Raw genomic sequence first — 8,816 nt, forward strand, 5'->3', positions numbered from 1 at the left:
AATAAATCTGTATGAACTGTTTTTTTACCCTATACTTGTTTTTATGTATTGGAAAATACGCATTTCATGTTTCTTAATTCTTTTTTTTCCCCCGATAATATGCTCGCTTGATTATTTTACTTAATTATTTTTAATTTTACTCACATTTTCTTTCTTGCTTACCGTAACACTTTATTAACTTTGTTTGCTTTTCAGCATTTATTTTATTAACCTATATCTTTGCATTTTTTGTTTATATGCTTACTGTTTTTTCTTGTTAACCTTCATGAGTATTATTTTTATTTTTTTTTAATATTTCTTTTCATTTCATTTTTTTCTAAATTCCTAACTTGTCTAACTAATTTCATATCTTTTTTCCATACATTTTGTGTTTTATTTTTAAGTATTAACATACTAAGGCAAGTATTTTGTTATTTTTTGTAAATGCCTTCGGGTGTTTATGAACAATATAAATAAATAAATAAATCATTCTGACACTGACTATTTTTTTTTCGATTTTGTCGCTAGATATATTTTTACTTAACACCATCTATTTGTATTCATAATATATAGCCTGTCTTTCAGCAGACAACTTCCGTTCGTCCTCTCGAGTCAGGTTCGCGTCCGACATGAATTATTTTTTGGATAAATTGCAAATATTTTGATCATCCTGTATTTCGTTTTCCATTCACCATTTACACAATAAACCTGTAATGTATTACATATATTTTTGTTTTCCAAATGCCGGAATGTGATATCATTTCATAAAAACCAATGTTGGAAATTATTTTATTACGGTATTTCATTGTACCTAATATCAAGATTATTTTCATTTCTTACATCAAAACTAGCGGGAAATTGAGTAAACATTTTTCCATTTCTATGGCATCATCTTTGGCGGAATTCCTCTTTGTTATAGAGCGTCACAATCTTCAGGGTCCACAAGTTTCCCGACCTTGAACCCCAATGGAAGCGTGGAGACATAATACACGGCCTTGTTATGGAAATTCCACAGTTTTTGCTATCATGTAAGATTTAGGAAATAGTGATGAGAAATATTATTTAATCGAATTATGGAAAAATCTAAATAAGTCAAACGATGAAGTTTAGTTAAGAAAAAAATCTAATGTATGAAACCTATATAAAAAATTAAATATGTTGTATGTAACTACTATAGGGGACAGGAAATCAAAATGACATAAACAGACTACAAAGACATCAAAATAAAATATTAAACTTAGTATATGACCTCCCTTATCTAAAAGCAATTAAAAAACTTTTTAACAAAACTTAACAATCAAATATAACTGAACTCATTGAACGAGAATCTTTAAAATTTATTCATAAATTAGCCACTTATGTTATAGGGAAATATCACATACTACGGACACTGATAAAAATATATGAAATGGATTTAGAATAATTAATTATATTTTCAAAATCAATATGTATATTGTGAAGAAAAGTTTTCATACTTGTAAAATGCAAAAAATAAATTCAATAAAAATACGTTCGTAGAAAAACGCGACGTGTTTGGCCATTGTTGTTGTGACGTCGAAATTCGTGATATTGTTCTACACAAATTTCTATGGCCACGAACAAATAAACATTAGTATTAGGGGCGCGGGCGTGGCCAGTGGATCAACCGTTTTTTCGGGAATTCAAAATAACAAATTTAAAAGTATTTTTTATGCCACTAATAATTAGGATTTTTTAAATATTTTTTTCATTTCATAAACCTTTATTACTTTAAAAATGTAAAGAAAAGATGTTTCCCTATCGTAGACGAATTGGGACCTAACCCAATTCGGATAATCAAAAATCTGATAATTGGATTTTTTTCGAAAAAGGGGTTTATTTAAATTAATTACTGTATGTTTGTTAAAAATGCGAGAAAAAATATTTTTAAAGTCTAACCTTATCTAACTAAAACGAACAGTAGAGGAAGGGGGGTCAATTCGCGGAGGGAAGGACAATAGTGCGCGTAGACAGAGTCATTATTTTGCGCATCGCAGTACGTTTCCGTCTTATTTTATTTATTTTTTTATTCTGAAAGTGATTCGGATGGTTGAAGTTCGGATAATGGGAGTTCTACTGTAAATAAAGTGTTTAATAAAATAAATGAAGAATAAAAATTAATAAATAAAATTAAAAGGAATAATGAGAATTTTGGCCTAACCGATAGGCGCATTTCACTCTTTTCGTCCAAATATATATATATTACGGTAAATTTAGGGTAGACTGACATTTAGTTTCTTCTTCTTCTTTTAGTGCCTTGCCGGGTCCCCCCGACGTTGGCGATCACCACAGTGAAAGCATATGTATCTGTCCTGCGCTAATTTTACATTTCACAGCCAGGACGACATTGATGTACTCGACGTGGTGATTCCTGGGAAAAGATGACCAGAGTGGTTTCTCGTTGATGTTTTTCTGGTGGATTTCCTGTCGGGATTACATTTCCTTGTTTGTTGGTTTTGGTTTTGAGGCGCCAAAAACTCGCCTTTCATCGTTTATTCGTTTGTATAGATATAAAATTTATTCAGTGACTACTCTTAGGTGAAAATCGAGTAGATATTGGTCAGCCTCATGGTGTACTGCTTATTGCATTTGCCTGGTATTAAATAAATAAATAGTATTTAAAAATTATAATACAATAAATGTAAATTTTATTTTGTTTGTAAATTTATTGCAAAAAATAATAAACATACTTAATAACAGGGAATCTATATAAAACCAATTAATGTAAAATGAAAACGGAGTGTTCTCTGTTTATGATAGTCTCCATCTAACATGGCACAGCCTGTTTTAAGATGGAGATTTTCTATCTTTAGAGCATAAGTAGTCCTATACTAATAAAACAATAACATAAAAACAATAACTATTATTATATGATAACGTTAAAAATAAAGTTATTTATCTTGCATGGAAGATGGAGGTCTCGAGTTCGATTCTCAGCATGGTGGACAGGAAATATTTATTTAAAAAGGTGTTAAATATTTATTAAAAAAGTTCATGTCCAATCAATTTAATCCCAGTCACTGAAAAATTCACTTCCCTCTTTTCTCAACCCAATGAAGTGCATATTATGTACTTCTGGATTACCTTCTTCAACTTCTGGCAACGAGCAATTTTCCGTGTATGGGGGCACCACCAAGGGACTGGATGTCCTCAGATGCGGTATGCGGTGGTCAAGCTGTATGAGTTCGGTGCGAGAGAGTGATACAATATTCGGTTATTCTCGACAACTTGTTTTCGCATCCCAACGAATAAGGAATCTAATTTCTTTTCTGAGGGCAAAGACCGCGAATCTTTTCTTCTCTGCCTTACGCAACTCCTACAAAGGTACCAAAATATATTATCTTTTCATGTCCAGAATGCAAGATTAACATTTTTTTCTACTAAACAACATCGGTTATAAATAAGTTTTTCTAGAGGGGAAAATGGGAGTTTAAATATACAGGGGCTTAATTTATTTATTTAATAAAAAAGTATTCTGTTTCAATCTGCTGCAATCTATGGAATAATTGGCTGGGGGATAAAGTGAGGCATTCACCTTAAAGCCTTTCATAATTTCACAGAAATTATTATTGATAATAATATTCCAGTGTCCTTCAACCATATGATTAAGAATAGTCCAGAAACCGCATACGCGAGTAGTTTTACGTTTTGACCCATTAGTTTCTTTGTAGGCGTCGCACTAACAAGTATTAATCTTTAGAACATGGCCAAAACCTCCAATCGCAAACCTTACAGAATAGGGCTGTGTTTAGGTATCCGAATAGGTAGATAAACATGACATCATTTAACATGCATACTACTCGTGTTATGCTCAACACCGAGTCAAGTTTGCAGTCAGAACTTAACCTTTGTCACGTCTTTTTTCTCGGCGCTCCATTTTGAATAAACTTTTCGCTGCATTAAAAAAACGCTTTGCAGTGTTTTAGTGAAAATTACTAAAATAGAAATGTAAGTACAAGGTACGTAAATAATAAATATATATTTTTGAATAGTTATTTTATATTAAAACTATCATTTGTTTATGTTCAAACACGGCAGCAAAAAGGCGTGTAACTTTTGTATTTTTTAAACTAAAATTAGTGATTTCAAATATGTTCTACTCGTTTCTACTAATTAAAAACTATATTTTATTATAGCGTGGCTTTTCATTTAACACTTCTTAAAGAAAAAGTATGCCCGAGTGTACACATTTTTTTTAAAGGTTTTTTTTCTCCGCGAAGTCAAATATATAATATATCGACTTATTTTACTTTATTTTTAAATTTTACAGATTCTGAAGCTCAGATGAAAACCATTACTCGAAAATACCTTCATCAGATAATCAAAAGAAGTTTAGAAAGATTTTTGGACCAAAAACTTGAATGTTTGGATGACAAAATTGTTCAAATTACGAAATGTCCAACTGAGCTGGTTGTTGATTTACGCAGCAAACTGAAAAATTTCAAGATTGTTAACAAGCACAAATGGCTCTCATGTAACCGCACGGAAGAACGTTTTTTAGAAAAACATTTACAATGGCTGAATACTGACGATTTATTACCCGCTGGTATATTCTTAGGGGTAAGCCGAGCAAAGAATTCGGAATATCGAGTGATCGCTCAAAACGCCGTAAAACAATAGAACTTAGAAAAAATGCAGCTGCTAATAAATTGACGTATGCAGCACAGATGAGTCATTGAGCTGCAGGAAAAATTGATACAGCAAAAATTATATTAAAAATTACAAAATCCCCGAGCAGAGCAACGAAATTTCGCAAAGCAATCGCCAGTAAAAATATTAGTCCTAGCAAGCATTCACCATCAGAAGCTTTGGCAATATTTGTCGAGGCCGATTTGGCAAAGTAATCCAACAAGCGAATAAAAATATCTATCCTTGTAACTCAGTTATACAAAAGGTAAAAAAACAGTGTTATCCTAAAAAAGAAGCCAAACGCATCACTGAAACCTGTGCTTAGGTAAGGCTTCAAGAGCTGCTCGATCAAACGGCCTTAAGATTGTGTCAATATTTAAAAGAAGTCATAGAAACGTGCACGGAACGAGAAAAAAATAAATTCTTCTAAAAAGAAACTTCTTTTGGATTTTCTCTATCATAAGAGAGTCCTTCAGTTCATGTGGCCCCCAAATCATCGAGCCACTCTCGAGTCTACTTCGCACCAAGGAGTTGTAAAGAGTTCATATTGCTAGACGTGAGCCAGACAAACTAGAAAAGGCAATAATGTCTGGCCGAGTTGAAGGTAGGAGATGCCGGGGTAGAATCCCATATAGATGGACTGACCAAATAAAGGTGGCTACGGGGCTAAACTTTGATTAGTCAGTTCATCGGGCTGACAGACTGGAGTGGAACAGACTAATCAGAGGTGCTCATTGTGATCGCGATCCTCAGCATTGAGGAACCGACTTAGAAGAAGAAGAACATCATCTAGAAAAGGCAATAATGTCTGGCCGAGTTGAAGGTAGGAGAAGACGGGGTAGAATATCATATAGATGGACTGACCAAGTAAAGGTGGCTACGGGGCTAAAATTTGATGAGTCAGTTCGTCGGGCTGAGGACAGACTGGAGTGAAACAGACTAATCAGAGGTGCTCATTGTGATCGCGATCCTCAGCATTGATGGACCGACTTGGAATAAGAAGAAGAACATCATCGTTTACCAATGATTCTTTTTTAAAGAAAGAAGAGACATATACAATATAAACTTACTACAATACATACATATATATATATATACACAATTTACATGTACTAAATTGTGTAACATTAATATACATTTTGCAAAAATAATAATAACGTATCCCTAATTATATGAGGCCAAAAGCCCTGAGTTGAGATAGGATAAAAGATAATGGAAATTGGACGTTAGCATAGTGTTAAAAGATACTAAAAAAAATTATTACATAAACAGAAATTTTAATAAACATTTGGATAACACGCTTAATAGTTTTTAAATCTATGCAATTATTTATTTTTTTATGCTTTATTAAGTTGGTTCATAACATCTTAAGAACTAATATAAACTTTTAATAACATTACAATTTTTTTATTAAAATTTCTCAACAACATATTTTTTCTAATTGATTTAAAATATTTCGATCTTTTCTATCCCCTTTATTCCTTCAGGTAACTCATTGTACAGCTTCAATCCCTTGTACAATGAGATTTGAGATTCTGTTTTTTTCCTCATTGGTAATCTTATCTTATTTTTATCCCTTGTTTCATATGTATGAGATTGTTTGTTAAATTTTATTATTGTTTTTATTTTATTCATCCCCTTAATTATTTTATGCATAAAAAATTGCCACATCAAATTTTACTTGCTGCTTTACTGTAAGCAAGCCAATTTCTTTGTGCATTATTTCTACATTAGAATAGATATATCTTTTGTGTATAATCCTTATCGCCTTATTTTGAAGAATTTGTATATTTTTAATTTCTCTTTCATTACATAAAAAAAGAATAGAAAAACTGTAATTTATGTGTGGATATATAATTGTTTTATATATAAGAACACTACTCTTTACATCTATTACATTTCGCAATCTTCCCATTAATGTTTTTTTTTGTTAGAGAATGTGTTTTGAAATTTAAATATCTATCCAAGTAAACCCTAATGGTCTCTTCATCCCTTAGACAAAATCCAAACTAGTACACTTTTCCTGAAAATGGCTTTCGTTTTGGATAACTTAATATGTTAATCCAGGACATTGAACACTCTTGGGGCCACCAAAGCGAAATTTCTCTGAACGAAAGTCGTACGTGTTCTTGGTATTAAATAGTTCAAATTACGGGAAAACCTCGTACGAGCATTCTGCTGGGATCTCCCTTTGTAACCGCATGACCAGAAATGTGTCAATGACTGTCTTAAAAAAAATGTCTAATGTCCGGTACCTTTATAAATTGAAACAATGTCTCAGACGGAAAAGTTTGGGGACATCAAATATCTTTAATATTTCATCAGACATCTTTAAATATGTCCTACCTATATCAATGCCGCCTATTTATATCATTGGCGGCCTGGCTTGACTTACACGCTTGATTTACAAGGAAGGTTCCGGGTTCGGTTCCCGGTGAAAACACAAAAAATTTAATACTAAGAACTTACATTCACTTTAAATAACATTACAATTTATGTAAAAAATCATCGGGAACATATTTTTTCAAATTAATTTGAAATATTTCACAGCTTTCTATTAATTTTATTTCTTCAGGTAGCTTATTCAGTTTTTAACCCTTGTACATTGAATTTTGAAACTTATTTGGTAATAACAATATTTTAAGTTTGTCCAAATTTTTGTAGACAAGGACTGGATTCAACTACATGGGGAGCTGTTTAAATTAACATATTACAACAGAGATGAAGAACATTTAAGATAAGGTAGAATAGAAGTCTAGGCATCTACAGGGCTTCAATCCCAAAAAACCCGTCAATGGTTGGTTTAAGTGGCTACTTTACACACATTCACCATTCTGCCCATATTAATATAAACAGCTCCCCAGGGAGTTGAATCCAGTCCTTGTCTACAAAAATTTGGACTCACTCAAAATATTGCTGATAAATCCACCTGGTTCATGAAGAAGTATAGAAATAGAACCTCACCCTCATAAATAAAGGTTTTAGCTCTTTAATTTCACAAACTTCAACAGATGAAAGAATTAAGGGAATATAGATGTTCAAATATGGGCAGAATGGTGAATGTTACACAGTGTGTAAAGTGGCCACTTAAACCAGCCATTGACAGGTCATAAGCCCTGTAGATGCCTAGACTTTAATATTACATTATTTTCAATGTTCTTCATCTCTGTTGTAATATGTTAACAACAATTTTATGTGATTTTTCTCAAGGTGGCTGGGTGTACTGTACTGTAATTCAAAAAGTAAATAAAACTAACTTTATGAAAAATGTTTTATTGGGAAACATTGAAAAATTACATGAATTAAAATACATTCTATATTTATATCAATTAAAATGAATAAATCTTAAAAAATACGTATTAATGAGCATTTCTTTGTACGAATGGGAACACTTTTTTAATGCTTAGATCTACAATTTGCCATCTAAAAATATGTAGTGTTTTATATTATACTAAAAATATATTACATATATTATTAAAACTTCGGTTTGCATTTTTATCAAATGAGGTTATTTACTCGTAAAACTATAAATAACTTTAAAAGGTTATTCTTTTAAGATGTAGCACATACTTCAATCAAAATAAATAATGGGTTTTATCATCTATATTTATAAATTAATTTGTAACACTGTTTTATTGAGAGATCAAATGCATACATTGTCCTTATGAAACTGTTAATTATTTTATATTACATCCATTAAGTTTAAGTATACCTACAAACACATATGTTTTCTTCGCAAAATATTTAGTCATTAATAATATTGAATATTTACATTTTTTAGCCTATTAGCGTTAAAAAATAAAGTGTATTTTCACGTTAGTGTAATAAGTGGCCTGACAAAGAGAATGGGCAGGTCTCGAAACCGGTAGTTTGTAAGTGGCTTGTAAAAAAATTTACTAATGTTTATGAAAAATAAATGTATTTTGATGATGCAGTTTTATACAACAAAACAAATCTAATACCAATTATATTTTTCATGGTTAAATTGATTTTTGATTTGTGTTTGAATGTTCTCAGTATTTCTTTATGTTAATACTTTTAAATTTTGTTAATTACAAATGCCCGTTAGGATTAAACTGTAACTGAACATTACACAAAATCTAAAACGGGCCAACAGATGGCGCTGTCAACACTTTATAAAACAAATACCTCATTTTTTCCACGCCGACAGTCTCCCTATGAACACATGT

Source organism: Micrasema longulum, unplaced genomic scaffold (genome assembly GCF_059751315.1).
Source record: "Micrasema longulum isolate JH-2025_06_02 unplaced genomic scaffold, ASM5975131v1 h1tg000242l, whole genome shotgun sequence".
Taxonomy (NCBI): Eukaryota; Metazoa; Arthropoda; class Insecta; order Trichoptera; family Brachycentridae; genus Micrasema; species Micrasema longulum.